The 16,128-nt window shown below is 43.9% G+C and overlaps 1 pseudogene; it reads right to left on the reverse strand.

Moving 5' to 3' along the window:
* Nucleotides 1-99: 99 nt before the first annotated feature.
* LOC106376098 lies at nt 100-6,095 on the reverse strand (annotated as a pseudogene).
* Nucleotides 6,096-16,128: the final 10,033 nt, after the last annotated feature.

A 16,128-nucleotide genomic window follows, 5' to 3' on the forward strand; every position in this document is an offset into this window, starting at 1 on the left:
GTCATTTTATCTCTTTCTGAACATTATGTTTAATCAACCTTTTATTTAATTCTGAAAAACCTCGCATGAGTTTAGCTATGAAGTTCAAAAACAGTTAAGCTATAAACGATATATATATTTAGATATACCACCTTCAACGCGCCTCCACGGAGAATAAGAAGATTGTTGACGCTCCAATGTATACACACTATGCTCAGAAACTAAGTTGCTCTCTGGTTGTGTGACCATACGCAAGACTTTTTACTTATCACTGCTTGGATCATACCCAAAATGCATGTAACATTTCATTGTACCATGGTCAAACACATGATCCTCGGGTAAGTTTATGACTTGTCTGGTAGTTGGATTACATACCATGTATTGATGTTGATGAGAACAACCTATAAAGCCACGGACAGATGGACTGTGGATTATGTAATCACCAGGAGAGGTTTTTGATACCGTCATATCATGTTTGGAGGCCATTGATGATCCATCATTTGATACTTGAGAAGTATGAGGCGACAAAAAAGGCTCAGTCGAAGGGATCTTACAGGTTTTCAAAGATTTTGCAGGCATGTCTGGTTTGAAGATAAGTCTGGAAAAAATCTACATTATTTTTGGCAGGAATTTGTGAAGATAGAGAAGCAATTCTTGCTCAGTTTCCCTTTGAGGTGGGCACTTTACCAGTGAGATATCTTGTGTTACCGCCACTGACAAAACGTATGACATCGTCTGACTATGCTCCATTGATAGAGAGAGTCAGGAAACGCATATCGACATGGACAGCCAGACATCTCTCTCTCGCTGGTTGTCTCCAATTAATAAGCTCGGTGATTTATAGTATCACCAACTTCTGGATGTCGGTTTACAGATTACCAAAGCAATGCCTTAAGGAGATAGATCAACTGTGCTCTGCCTTCTTATGGTCGGGACCAGCTATGAGTTCAAAGAAAGACAAAATATCTTGGGAGAATGTTTGCAAGCCAAAGGAGGAAGGGGGTCTGGGCTTGAGATCACTTACGGAGACTAACAAGGTTTCATGTCTAAAGCTAATTTGGTGTATCCTGTCTCAGTCTACGCTTTGGGTTAAATGGGTTAAGAGCTACCTCATACGCAAAGGATCTTTCTGGAGTGTCAAGGAATCTAGCTCACTTGGTTCTTGGATGTGGAGGAAGCTACTGAATATCGTGTTCTCGCCAGATCCTTTACAAAAGTCGAAATAAGAAGTGGGGCTGCTACTTCTTTTTGGTTTGATGAGTGGTCCTCTTTGGGGAGGTTAATAGAGATCACAAATGCTCGAGGTTGCATCTCGCTTGGAGTCGATCTCAATGCTACAGTGGAGTTTGCAGTTCAGAATTATCGGAGTCGTCGCCATAGAGCAGAGCACCTGATGGCCACTGATGCAGAGATCATACGGCTGAGAATGCAGGGGCTTACAGCAGAGGATGATGTTCAACTGTGGAAATGTAAAGGAGATGTTTATCGGCCTGAGTTTCTCACGCAACAGACCTGGAGATTATTGCGTGTACAGCAGCCGATCACTCAATGGCACAAAAGTATCTGGTTCACAGGAGAAACGCCTAAATATTCAGTAATGAGTTGGATAGCAGCACACAACCGGTTGGCGACAGGTGATAAAATTCTGCAGTTGAATCCCCAAGCGAATGCTAATTGCATTTTCTGTAATTCTGGTGTGGAATCTCGTAATCACCTTTTCTTCTCTTGTTCTTACTCTGAGAAGATATGGAGGATTCCAGATGGGAGGTTAATGGGACGTAACTACACCTGCATATGGGATGAAGTTCTGTACCTGATCTCAACTAACATCGGCTCACGTACGAAGCTGTTTCTGCTGCGGTATGTTTTCCAAGTTGCGATTCACATGATTTGGATGGAGAGGAATGGTAGAAGGCATGGCATGGTTCAGAGACCTCCAGGGATTTTAGTCAAATTCATTGACAAACAAACTCGAAATAGAATCAGTTCTTTACGAGGAAAAGGTGGGAAGCACTTGACCCGAGCAATGGCGGCTTGGTTCGAGAAAAGAGAATAGAAAATTATCTTTGTTTTCTGCTTCTAAAACATTCAAACTACTCTAGTTTTCAGATGCATTAGTTTGTACAAAGGCATTTTTGATTTGAATAAATTTAACATTCTTTCAAAAAAGAAAAGAAGATCAATTCATTATCTTCGTTGTGGTTGTGTTTGATGGTGAGAAGGAGATGAGGTCGGGAGATAGACATTGACATGAAAGTTTGTATGAACATTTGGCTGCGGATTATGGAATACCATGTCTTGGAGACACTTGTGAACTCAACCAGGGATTTGGCAGGAAATTTTAAGAGTATGTGGCTCGTTTAATCAAGAGGGACTGAGTCTAAGCTATTTGTGACGGTTGTGATCGCTCCTTTGTTGTTGTTGTCTTCTCTTTCCTTTGTCTTCATGGTGACAAAGGCAAGCTCAGACCTAAGAACATACAACTTTTTAGGGCACATCCAAAAAACATGTAATATATAGAGTAATACTTATAGAAATGTAATTCAAATAACAGAAGAGCTGTTTGGCGAAAAAAATTGTAATTTCAAATGCTACAAACTTGAATTTGATCCTCCAAAAAAAAGTTACCTCAAAAAATTTAGAAATTTCTTGATGATGCTTTCTACTCTCGTTCACATGTAATTATTTTGGTTTATAGTATTAAACTCAGCCACACCTTTTATAATAGAGAACAAACACAATAGATATGCCTCCACAACTCTGAGAATTACTATCAAATAGAGCATTGGCTCGAAGACTACATTTTACAGGGGTGGAATCGTTATCCAAATAATAGAGTTTCTTAATAGGATCAGGATAACAAAATATGGTATAGAGCAAATCAAACTAGGAGCTAGACTAAAATGCAGATAGCAAATTGAACACCAAACAATATTTTTATGTTTTACGCATATTAAGAACTTACGAAAATCTGATGATAAATACATTATTTTTTTATAATTAACTAGGGTCGAATGTATTGTTTTTTGAAGATATAAAACTTTTGTAACATTTTTGTATATTCATTTGGTTGGCTGTGTGATACATTCGATTAGTCTTGTCTGCACCAGCCTATTGTGTTACTCGTATATTTGCACTTTAGTACTTTTTAGAATATTTACTTAGACAACTAATTTGGTTTTGAAACATCAAATATAGCAATCAATCCATATATTAATTTCTGTTAAAACTTGTGGCAAATATTTTCGATACAGCGCAGAATGCAAGGAACATTGATGTGCATTGTTGCTGCATTTTATGGTCGAGACGGTAAAGTCATCTCAAAGGATGGTTATGAATTTATAGACTTGCTTGAAACAGAAGCAAAGCTTGGAGTTGTTATCCATGTCAATGACATGGCAGCTTATTGATGGTTTCAGCTTCTGCATGTTTTTTTTGGTACAGAAGACGACATTAAACCGTCGTAGTGTCTCTCGTTGTTATTCAAGCAGCAGAGATTATATTTTGTTAATTTTAACTGCGGTTTATTTATGGTTTGAGCTTCCGCATGTTTTTTTTGGTACAGAAGACGACATTAAATCGTCGTAGTGTCTCTCATTGTTACTCAAGCAGCAGAGATTATATTTTGTTAATTTTAACTTTATTTATATTTGATGTGTGTAAATTTTTATTTTGCTGTCAAACATATTCTCTAACTTGTACTATTTTAACTATTATCATATCTTTTTGTTATCTTTGTTTTTTAAAAAAATTCAAACACATCTAAATCTTTTAATACGTATGACCATTTTCTTTACACTGTAATTTAAATGGGACTAATGTGTATATAATGTAATCTTATTTGGATGTGAAGATATTTTAATATGTTTGATGTGTTGATATAATTTGATTTATTTATTGTTTCATATTTTTTTAGTTATAGCATATCTTATTTCTTATGTGTAATTATTAAAAAAAATAATTACAGTCACTTGTGCAAGTGAGCAAACAATAAAAACCATGTTAAATTTTAATGAACATTCAATTTTTTGTTGTTTTCAAATTAAATATAATATTAGTTTTTACAAATAATGTTTACTCTTATTAGATATCATATACTTTCTATATGATCTATGCACTGATACTTTTATTTATATATATATATTCCTTTACAATGTGATACATACATCTATATTAGTTTGGTTGTAAAGCAGGTATATACACTGTTTGGTAAAATTGATTGACCCCAAAGAAAGAAAGATTCAACTTCTCAGCAACACGATCAAGAGCACCATGCACTTTATGAGATGCGAACGGCACTTTATGCAATTTAAAGAATTTTTTTCCTAAAACCATTTTTGTCACCATCACCTTTCAGAAAATGCATAATTATGGTGACTAAATTTATGACAGATGTGTCTTAAAGCTAAAAAACCAAGAAAATTTGTAAGATATCTATTCACAAACATACCATCACTTGCAGCTCAGAAATTAGGTCCATCGCTACGATACATGACATCAACCCAGTTGCATATCTTTTTTTTTTTTTGAATAATATGCAAAATGTATTCAAGAAAATGCTTTTGTATACACCATGTGTAACTTGTTTTTTTTTGTTTAAACTAAAACCTTATCTAAAAGAGAACCTTACACCCAACATATAATTTGAAATTTATGCTTGTAAGCAAACTATAGCTGCAAAAGAGCTCCATGGTTTTGACTCCCCATTGCTAAGATAGACAGGCAATTGTTCTTGTTGACAAAAAGAAAAAAAGAAAAAAAAAACAGGCAATTGTTCTTGACTTGGTGTTCTATACACTGGCAATTTGCGTATCTATATATAAGACGTTTTATAAAATTATATACTAAGTGTATATGGTGAGTCTTCCCCTTAGTCTTTTTCTTACGTCAAATTAGGATCTGGATGGCCATGTCCAAAATCTTCGAGAGGAACTCCACTGGAAATTGAATCCTACAAAACTTTCCAACATCAATCATCTGAAATCTCCGGAGGTTCGAAAACTGAATGTAATATACATCTTAGTGACCAAGACATACTGGTTTGGCTCCAAGATAATCGACAAAATTTGGTCTCGCATAAGAACCAGTAACAGCATGCATGGCAACAAAATGAACCTAAAAGCAAGGGAAAAAACATAAACAGAAGGCTTAGTTTTGGTTCTTAGCATGTTGACAAACTCTGCAGCCAGGCTAAAGGTGCACATAATAGGAACAACGCACACAAAAGTACATAAAAAGCTTCGGGATGAAAGAATATCATACCCAAAACGTGATCTTGAAAGAAGACCTCCATTAAGGCCAAAATCAAACACATTCTGCAGACCATGAGCATATTTGTTAAGTGTAATTGACTTGAGAGAAACAGAGTAAGAAAAAAAACAATAAACGAAGGCTAAAAGCAGAGTAATAAAATCTTTCTACATTGAAACCTTTCGCTTACATCAAAACTAAGGCTGAAAAAGCAGAGTTATAAATATTTCTCCATTAAAAGCCTTTCACTTACACCAAAAGTCTCCTCCCAATACTATACGTCTCTTTCTTGACCTCCACTTTCTCTCTCACTTCCTTCACCTCTGTCTAAAATGGAAAAATCTATGGTTCCGAGTTGCAAGACAGACCTTGTTTACCGGCCATTGGAGATGCCTCTCGAGCCGATGGAGTTCCTTACTTACTCCCGGAGTCTCCAAAGCTTTAACACTTTTGAATCATCAGATTCTACTCTCCAAAACAGAAGAAGAACCCATCTCCGGCAAAGGTGATATAGTCGGGAAGAGAATGATGAGGAGATACCCTTTGGTTTCGAGCACCTCTGAATCCTCAGATTTTCCTGTCCAAAACAGAAGAAGAACCCATCTCTGGCCAGCCTTCAGCGAGCAATATAGATGAGTTAGCCATTCAAGCGAAATAGAACTTTCTCTTAACAGCGGTTATCTCACCAATAATATCTGTGTGACGATTAATATCAATACCTTATCCAGCTATATTGATGAACAGATTATAGGAGGAATACCTGGAAGTTGGGTATTGGTGTTGGCTAGACCAAGCATCTCGCTGTGATTACGGAACCTGAAACATTCTTTAGGTATTGGAGAAGATGGTTCAGTTAACTCAGCAAGAGTGGTAGCCTGTGTTTTAAAAGGCGCATGGCGCTCTAGGGCGAGGAGGTTGGAGCCATGCGCCTTGCGCCATGTCGGTCCAAGGCGCTCGCCTTATAGATTGTACACATTCAAACATATAATAATAGTATAGAGAGGAACTTAAAAATGCATTGATAGTTTTCCTAGGTTAGAAGCATGTGTACGTGGTAGCTCTACACACTATAACTGTATGGTTATGTACAAAAGATAGTTATAGAGTAGTTCAGACAGTTAGAGTCGTGTACAATCTAATATAGTCAGCTATAGCAGTTAATATACACACTAATACAGTCACGTATATACTCATTGATAAAATCCAATAACTAAAACAGAGAACTTGAAAACTAAAAATCTAAATTCAGTCTCCAACCCGAAACACCTAAAACTCTATGGATCTAAGCTTCATGTTGTAAGGGTCTTTAAAGGGTTGGTCAGAGTAGTTGTTACATGGTTTTCAAGATGTTTTAAGGGTTTGGTGAAAGTAGTTTTAAATAGAAACTACAAAGCACGCTTTTGAAGCGCTTAAGGTGCATTGTAGTTAAGCCAAAGGCGCAGTATGGCGAGCGCCTTACGGACTTGGCCTCGCCTTAGAGGTCTATGGCGGTGGGACTGTCGCCTTACTGCACCTTGCGCCTTTGCGCAAAAAGCGATCGCCTTTTTAAACACAGGTGGTAGCGTCACTGAATCGAATCAGCAGAGAGGAGTGCGAGAGCCTGAAGTTTTGATTACACTGAGTTACATCAAAACCGGTGAAAGAATACATTGAACCGGCCCGGAGATAAAGCCCTAAGTTGCTAGTCGGCTCACGTTCACGGATGCTTGCATAATGGTCGCCTGAAACACATTTAGAAAGAAACCATTCTTTGCAAACGGTTCAAAAATAATCATTCAGAAGATGTTTATATAACAGGTTGAATTTGATAATAACATGGACATGAGTTTAAGATCAGGAAAACATTATGAACATGATTTCAAGATAATATGAACATGCCGTTAAGATGACTATAAATATGAGTTAAATCACAACCGGTTTCTAAATAAATCTCACTGAAGTAGGTCAATTGAAATCCGTATATAACAGTTTCATAATGTTTAGTATAAGAACACTATGAACATGAGTTTAATAACATAAGAAGACTATGAACATAAGCCTAAGAACATTTCTAACATCGTTTAAAAAAGCTTTGAACATGAGTTTTGTGAACATAAAGCAATCTGAACATGAGTTTAAGAACATAATTACTTTTGAATCCAGTAAGAGCATATCAAGAGACATCAGTTCTCCTCCACTCGAACATTTCTGGCTTTCCAGAATCTGAGCAACGGCACTTGGATGGTGGAGGAGACTCGGCCAGGCTTCAGATCAGAAAGGAAGATTGATGAGTTAGCCATTTCACAGGTAATATATAGATTAGTGTTTTCACAGATTGAGAAGATGATGTTCAAGTGAAGAAAGCTAACCTTTTTATAGGTGTAGTTCAGAGGTATAACTCACAATTAAAGTCAGATCGTAATTCACGTCGCCTATGGAGTTAATAAGGTGATAAATGCGATGAATAACTCGGAACGTTTCGGATTTGTTTGTACAGGATTCGGTTGATTAGAATAATGAACGTAGGAATGGGGTGACTAAAGACGCTTTTATTAGAATAAAACAAGAGGTTACAAGATTGACGGGAAATAAGGAGACAAGATCAAAGGTTTAAGCAACATGATCAAAGAGATGATTGGGAAACCCTAGATCTAGCCGCCTCTGTGTGTGTTATCCAAAAGTCCTTCTCTTCGTTGTCTCCTCATCCTCTCTTATAGTGTAACAGTCCGTGATGCCCTAATCGTGTCGTCCTTTGGGCCCTGTCGTTAAAGGCCGAGTATGCGGGCCTTGGTACTATTCTCTATAAGCCGAGCGTATTTAGCCGGCTTAGCTGATCGGCTAAAAGTGCTCTGGGATCGAGCCGACACCTTTAGCCGCTTAAGCCGATTAAACTAGTCAAGCTTGCCGGGCTAGGGCCTGTTATTCGATGGGCCTTATGGAGGGATGTAATCCATCTCCTACAATAAGTCCCCCCCAGTTCACTTGTGAGCGGCGTAGCGGTCTCAGTGAATTTGTGGGTTAGGTTCGTTCGTATATCAGGTCCTAGCGTGTTTAGTCGCATGCCGCTTTATTGACGTTTCTAGTCACTTAGAGTAGTACTTCTTCACGATCTGCTTTGCTCGCCGAGGTTTTTGTCACGGAGGCATGTTTTACTCGGTAGGCGAATTACTCCGATATAAGGGCTCAAGCTTATCTCATCGGTTTACGTTAGAGGACCGGTTTAGACCGAAATCGGGGATTAATTTCGGTCTGGCATCTCGATTAGAGATCGGTTTGAACGAGAAACCGAACCGTCGCGAGTAAGCCTTTGGGTATTTAGGCGTCCTTTGAGGCCCATTTAGGTTTCTGTAGACCTAATGATTGCGCTTCGGAGGATGTGCCCTTGTTTTTGCTATAAATAGGTTCCTCCCTTTCGCTTTCGTCATTCTTCTCTGCAAGCTCAGGTATTCCGCTTTCTCTCCCTTCTCTCTACTTTTACTTTCTCTCTCTAGGTACGTTTCTCCTCACACAGGCTTGTCGGTATCGTCTGGCGGTTGTAGTCGTCCCCTAAATCTAGGATCATGCCTCTAAGAGGTCGTTTGTCGCGAGAAGAAAAAGGGAAGGGCGTTGCAGATTCTCCGAGTCCGACCAGAGATGAGCGGGTAGCTGACAGCCCGCTGGATGATTTCGACTTGATTCATCGCGATGCTCTTCGGGATTTAGACAATATGACCCTATCTCAACGCCTTTTGGTCGCTGATGCTCATAAGATGATCCGTGACGAACGCGCGGATCGCGTTGAAGTCGGGAGCAGTGACGTGGGCGGTAGCGGCTCTGAAGCGTCTAGCCAAGCCTCAAGGTCTTTGAGACGAGCTAGTCGGGAGATTCCTTTCGACCAGATAGACTGCCGACCCACGATCTATCATCCTGGTGGGATCTTCGAAGAACTCGGCCCACTCCCGTCCGAATTGCTTCGTGACCCGCGGGCTCAGTCGTGGGGGAATGTCTTCGATTCTTGCTCCTCCCACAAGACGGTGAAGGATTTATTGAGGCGAAGTGGAGGTGCCGGCGTTACATACATCATTCCTTCCAGGGGACAGCATCCTTGGTCGCCTCCGATTGGCTATAAGTGCGTCTATGAGTCTTATTTTGGAGACCATACGAAGCTCTGGTTTCCAATTCCCCGACTGATCACGTCGTACGCATTTCGTCGGGACATCACCATTTGTCAGTTGCTTAACGGGTCGCTGCGCATCGCGGTTATGCTAATGGTGATGGCAGCGGAGATAGACGTTTCGATGAGTGTGAGAGTATTCGAAGAGTTGACTTTTACGAAGGCGGAGCCACATGGGATATTCTCAGTGAAGATGCGCTCGAGCTACAACGTCTTGTCAGGGCACCCGAACAAGACGAAGGACTGGCAGCGCTCATATTTTTACGTCAAATTTGACGAGCATGCCTTCGCAGAGCCACCTGGGGACGACTACCGCGTTCTGTGGAACAAAACGCTTGGTAGATAGTGTTTGTTGCCATCATGCTTTTTTCGAGTATCCTAACGGCGTGTTTCTTGTTGTTGCAGTTCGTCACCCGAATACGATCGCATACCCGGAGAAATTCTTTGAGAGTGCTCAGGCGATCGCGGCTCATAGTCATCTTCGTTGGCCTGATCGTAGTCGAGAGTGGATAAGACGCCAAGAAGCTAGGATTGCTAGAGGTGAGTTCATCGGTCTTTCTCCGAGAAGTTCTATCAACAACTAAGTCTCTCTTCTCTTTTTTTTTTTTTTTTTACAGCTGATTGGGAATCAAGGCTTCCTGTCGTGCTCGGACCCCGTAAGTCGCGTCTGTCTCTTTTTACTCGGAAACAGCAGAAAATTCTGGACGAAGCTAGGAAGATGGACGGGGTACCGGATTTGAGTGCACTGTTGAAGGGGAAGCTGCAATTGCTTTCGAAGAAGTCGATTACTGCCGATGTGCAAGGGGCGACCAGTTCTGACGCAGGCCGAGCTTCCAAGGAAGGAGCTCCTGGTTTAGTCGACAAAGACGTTGGGGCGGAGCCTCCTGCCTCAAGTCCTAAAAAGAAGAAGAAGAGTAAGAAAGCCAGGAGGAAAGCAACCGAAGAGCTTCCTCTTGAAGAGATCGCTTCCCTCGACGAAACCTCCGAGGGTTTGGAAGCAAGGAAGGGAGAGAGAGGAAGGAAGAGACCTTACGAGGGGGCTACTTCCTCTATTGATCGCGGCGATGCGCCGGCTGTAGGACGAGAAGGCGTTACAAGGGGTTCTGTCGAGTCTGACCGTTCCGAAGCGGCGCCTGAAGATCGTCCCAGAAAAAGAAGAAAAAGAAGTCCGTTGAGGCAGAGCCGCGTCCTTCTGATGCGGAGACAGGCCTCGTCGAAGTTGTCGCGGGAGAAGACGTTTCTCTTGAAACCCCTCCCGAGGAGAGAGAGGTCTCAGCGCGGGGCAGTGATCCTGTTACGGGTGAGAGATCTATTCCCGATCCGTCTGCGAGGAAAGGGTCTCGTTCAGAGGGTTCTACTGCGAGGAGGACGAAGATCGAGTTCCCCGATCGGGTCGAGTTTTCCTACAACGAGACGACCCCCCTAATCCTTAATCCTCTTAGGTGCGCGGAGCTGACGCGCCAAATTCGTGGTGGGACGAAGGAGATGCCACAGTTGGACGACCTTTACTTTAGGAATGAATACATAGACGCTGCTTCTTCGAGAGCTCGGGTAACTGCGCTACCCTTCATACTTTATCTCTTTATTCGATTCGTCGGGTTTACTCGTCTCACGTGGTCTGTGTTTGTCGTTTTTGCAGAGTGACGGGAGTATGAACTTTCTCGTTGAGAAATACGACAGTGCTTTGAAACAGACGATGATCCAGTTGAGATCTTCGGAGAAGCTCGCCCAGACGCGGTTGAAGGTCATTGAGAGAGTAAGGGCGGAGCATAAGAAGGCCAACGAGAAGGCCGCAGAGGAGAAAGAGATTCTTCGAGTAAAGTTCGAAGAACTGGAGGGCAAGCTTAAGTCTTCCAGCGCGGCGAGGAAAGAGCTCGTTCGAGAGAAAAGTCATTTGGAGCAAACGGCTGCGAACCTGGAGAAGGAGAAGACCGAGCTAGTCGAAGAGAGAGATGCCGCGGTAGACAAACTAATCAGAGAGAGGCAACGCTGAGGGACTCCCGGGTTTGGAGGTTACTCGTGAGAGGGAAAGAGTCGAGGCTGCTATGGCTGAGAAGGCAAGTCGCCGTTTTGATCGCGTGCGCAACCATTTTACTCGTCTGGAGGCTTTTGAGAAGGCGAAGAACCTGTATGGTCAAGCTTCGGGAACGAAGAAGTACCTCGAGGTTATAAAGGCGAGTGGGACGGAGATCCCCCAAGAAATGATCGATGTCTTCGCTGAGCAGGAGAAACTTTACGAGGCGGAGGTTATGAAACTCCGAGTAGAGCCGCTGTCCGACAGTGACCTTACTCTTTCTCCGTTGGTCCTTCCTTCTCGTTTCGCCGAGGACAGGTTCAGAACGTCATTCGATCCCTATGGGTCGAACGTAAATTTGAGGAGCCGTCAGAGGAGCCACTTGTTGATGTCACGTCTGTCCCCACCGAGCCTGTCAAGTCCCCGGTGGGAAGCGGTTTTGATGAGCGCCCGGAGGACGATAATTTGAAGGGGTTTCCTGGAAAGGACGGCTTCGAGATAGGCGACACTCTGGTTCGAGAGGGAGAGACCAAGAACGTGGGTGTCGAGGATCCTGTGCTCGTCTCGGATTCTTCCTCCGAAGGACGAGAGGATGGGGAGGAGGATAACGATGGGATCGAGGAGGCGTCGCTGCCACGTCCTGCTGAGGAGGAGACGATCTACGAAGCTGGGGATAGATGTTCCTCCACGTCCCGTTGTAGACTCTCTTGCTTCTATTCCTACTCGGGCGGAGGACCCAACTGCTGCCGCTACCAAGGGTCCTGACGATCAAGATTCTGTTCTTTGACGTGTCACTTATGTTCTTATCTGTTGTGGTCTTGATAGACCATGTTGTTGTATGATTAGACATATATATATATTTTTTTGGCAAGTCGCTTTTTTAAGCGATCTTTAAATTTGTGGGTTGTGTTTCTCATCTGTACTTGCAAAGTTTGTTAAAGTAAATGTCAGTATCTTTAGTGTCTCGCGATGTGTTCGCTTAGAAACAATAGATTCCCGACCTTTGGCTTTTGCAAGTAGATAAGGAAACGAACCGCTAGGGGATTTGTTCAGCTCTTGTCGCGTTTCGATCGAGACGACGTTTAGGCGCATCGTTCTATATCGAGGACAAGGGACTGGGTCTAAGAGTGGAAGGTTCTTTTGTCCGTTTCCTCAATGACAATCGAGTAATTGGGTAGCTAGTCCATTACGCGTTTAGTCGAGGAAAGGTTAAAGATTCACTCCGTTTAGTCGGTCAATGCTCCTTGGTCATAGGTGACTAGCGACTGTTGGGTCCTCAGGCTAAGTGTCTGATCAGGACATAGCCAGGAAATGGAACGATAGTGTCCGCGTGTCTCCTGCTGGAGACACGGGAGCCGTTGGGTTTGATAACAGGCATCCACTCAGTAGAAGTTGAGACAAAGAACAAGATTTTGACTCTGATTTTGTTACAGCTGGACCTGTGTAAGGCTGCCTACGTACCTCGGTTGAGGATCAAGCCATTCGTAGTTCGTTTTTCCCGAGTAAAAGTGGCCGTGAGTGGCGCATTTACTCGGTCGAGTAGAAGTGACCATGGGGTGCATCTACTTGTTTTTTTTTTTTTTTTTTTTTTTTTTTTTTTTATACACCTACGAGTAGAAACGTCTTGGGTGCATCGAGTTCCATGATCGGGGAACTTCTTCGCCACGTGAGGTTTGGAGTCGGTATACTCCGGGTTTGACGACTTTGATGATTTTATAAGGTCCCTCCCACCTGGCGCCGAGTTTACCGGCGTTTAGCTCCTTAGTGTTTTCAAACACCTTGCGCATGACGAGGTCACCGAGTTCCAGAGGTCGGGCACGGACCTTTTTGTTGTAGTAACTCTCGATCTGGTGTTGATAGTTCTGGATGCGCAGCAGAGCTTGATCTCGTCGTTCTTCTATCTCATCAAGGGCGTCGAGTAGCATTTCCTTGTTGAGTTCGACGTATTGAGGCATCTTGGAGCGTCGGAGGCTTGAAACGTTGACTTCAGCGGGAGCCATGGCTTCTACACCGTAGGCGAGGGAGAAAGGTGTCGATTTAGTCGATCCTCGCGGCGTTGTGCGATGGCTCCATAGGACCCCATCGAGCTCGTCGGCCCAGTGACCCTTTTTCAGATCCAGGCGCTTTTTAATGCCATCGATGATGAGTTTATTGGAGGATTCTGCCTGGCCATTACCTTGCGGGTAACGAGGAGTGGAGGGGCTTAGTCGAATGTTCCATTTGCCACAGAACTCCTTGAAGTTGCCTGACATGAACTGCGATCCGTTATCGGTAACGATCTCATAAGGTAAACCGTGGCGGCAAATAATATTTTTCCAGACGAAACCGCGGACTTCTTTGTCCGTGACTTGAGCGTATGCTTCAGCTTCGATCCATTTGGTAAAGTAGTCGGTGAGGACGAGGATGAAGCGTCTTTGGCGGGAACAGGGAAGTGGTCCAATGATGTCCATTGCCCATCGCATGAACGGGTATGGAGCGGTGGTTGTTCGCAACATTTCGGTTGGACAATGGATACTAGGTGCGTGCCGTTGGCACTTGTCGCAGCTTCTCGCGTAAGACTCGCAATCTGCGTTCATTGTTGGCCAGAAGAAGCCCAAGCTCCTTACTTTGATTGCTAATGCACGTCCGCCCGAATGATTTCCGCCAGCGCCTTCGTGCGTCTCTGCCATAACCCTTGCTGTCTCGTCGCCATGAATGCATTTTAGGAGTACTTTACTCGCGGTCCAGCGGTGTAGTTCATCGTCAAGAACGACGTAATGGGCGCTGCGTGTTTTTAGTCGGCGAGCTTCCCATTTGTCGTTTGGGAGTTCTCCCTTCGAGAGGTAGTCGATAAACTCAGTTCTCCAATCAGGACCAAATCCGTCGTCATCTGGAGTAGCGGGTTCGATGACCGGGGCAACGAGGGTTTGGTCGGTAGGAATATCGATGCTTGGTTTCTCGATACGATGTATCGGGATGGTTCGTTTAACTTGATCACGAAGCTTGCTGCCAAGGGCCGCGAGGGCGTCGGCGCAGACGTTTTCGCCTCTGGGAACTTTGATGAGTTCGAAGAACTCGAACTCTGCTGTCAGGCTTTGCACTATTTTGAGATAGGCATCCATTCGGTCGTTGCGGGCATCGTAGTCGCCGCTGAACTGACTGGCGACTAATTGAGAGTCGCAATAGGCGCTTAGTCGTTTAGCTTTTACGGCTTTTGCTAAGCGGAGTCCGGCGATCAGAGATTCGTATTCTGCTTCGTTGTTTGACGCGGGAAAGCCAAAGCTAAAAGACTGCCTGATTAGCTCTCCGGTCGGGGACTGTAGTTGGACTCCGGCTCCTGCTCCCTTGTTGGTCGATGATCCATCGACGTGCAGCGTCCAGTTTGAGCTTGGGAGTATAAGATCTTGTTCCAATTCTGGGGCCAACTCGACCAGGAAGTCCGCGAGGACTTGGGACTTCGCCGCTGTGCGGTTCTTGTAGGTAATATCGAGCTCGCCGAGTTCGATGGCCCACTTCGTGAGTCTGCCAGATCTGTTGGTGTTTTGGAGTATCGTTCGGAGAGGTTGATCAGTCAGTACCTCCACTGAATGTGACTGGAAATACGGTCGAAGCTTTCTTGCTGCCTCGACAACTGCTAAAGCCATCTTTTCCAGAGTCGGGTATCGCGTCTCTGGTCCGGTCATGCGTCTGCTTGTGTAAAAATGGGCTTTTGTTCGCCGCGGTCTTCCTTTATCAGAACGCTGCTGACAGCAGCTTGTGACACCGCGACATAGAGAGATAGAACATCACCTACGTCCGGCTTAGCGAGTACTGGAGGTGTTGTCAGGTATTGCTTGAGTTGAGTAAATGCATCCTCACACTTCTCATCCCAAATGAACTTCTTATTTCCTCGCAAGAGATCGTAGAAGGGGAGGCACTTGTCGGTGGATCTGGAGATGAAACGATTTAGAGCAGCTATCCGGCCCGTGAGCCGTTGTACTTCTCTACTGTTCCTCGGACTTGGGAGGTTCAGGACCGCGGATATTTGCTTCGGGTTTGCCTCGATTCCTCGCTGTGTGACTATGTAGCCGAGGAATTCGCCTGAAGAGACTCCGAATGTGCACTTTGCTGGGTTCAACTTCATGCCGTATTTGTTGAGAGTTTCGAAGCATTCTTGAAGATGACGGAGGTGATCAATGGAATGGAGCGACTTAACCAACATGTCGTCGATGTACACTTCCATAGTGATGCCCAGCTTATCTGCGAACATCTTGTTTACAAGTCGTTGGTAGGTTGCTCCGGCGTTCTTCAAACCGAACGGCATGACCTTATAGCAGTAGGTTCCCTTATCTGTGATGAAGGCTGTCTTCTCGCGATCATCCGGGTGCATCATTATTTGATTGTATCCAGAGAAGGCGTCCATGAAGGTCAGCATCTCGTTTCCGGCCGTAGACTCGACTAAACGGTCAATGTTGGGAAGAGGGTAGCTATCCTTTGGGCAGGCTTTATTCAGATCGGTGAAGTCGACGCAGACGCGCCACTTGCCATTTTTCTTTTTGACGACTACCGGATTTGCCAACCATTCGGGGTAGCGGACCTCAGCGATCGAACCTGCGCCGAGTAGCTTGTCAACTTCTTCGTTTACGGCCTTCGACCTGTCAGGGCCGAGCTTACGTCGCTTCTGGCGGATAGGTTTGAATGTCGGGTCAACGTTTAGCTCGTGGGTCGTTATAGTCGGATCGATGCCTTTCATGTCTGCCATAGACCAAGCGAATGTAGACACGTTCTTCCTGAG

This window comes from Brassica napus, chromosome C1 (genome assembly GCF_020379485.1).
Source record: "Brassica napus cultivar Da-Ae chromosome C1, Da-Ae, whole genome shotgun sequence".
Classification (NCBI taxonomy): Eukaryota; Viridiplantae; Streptophyta; class Magnoliopsida; order Brassicales; family Brassicaceae; genus Brassica; species Brassica napus.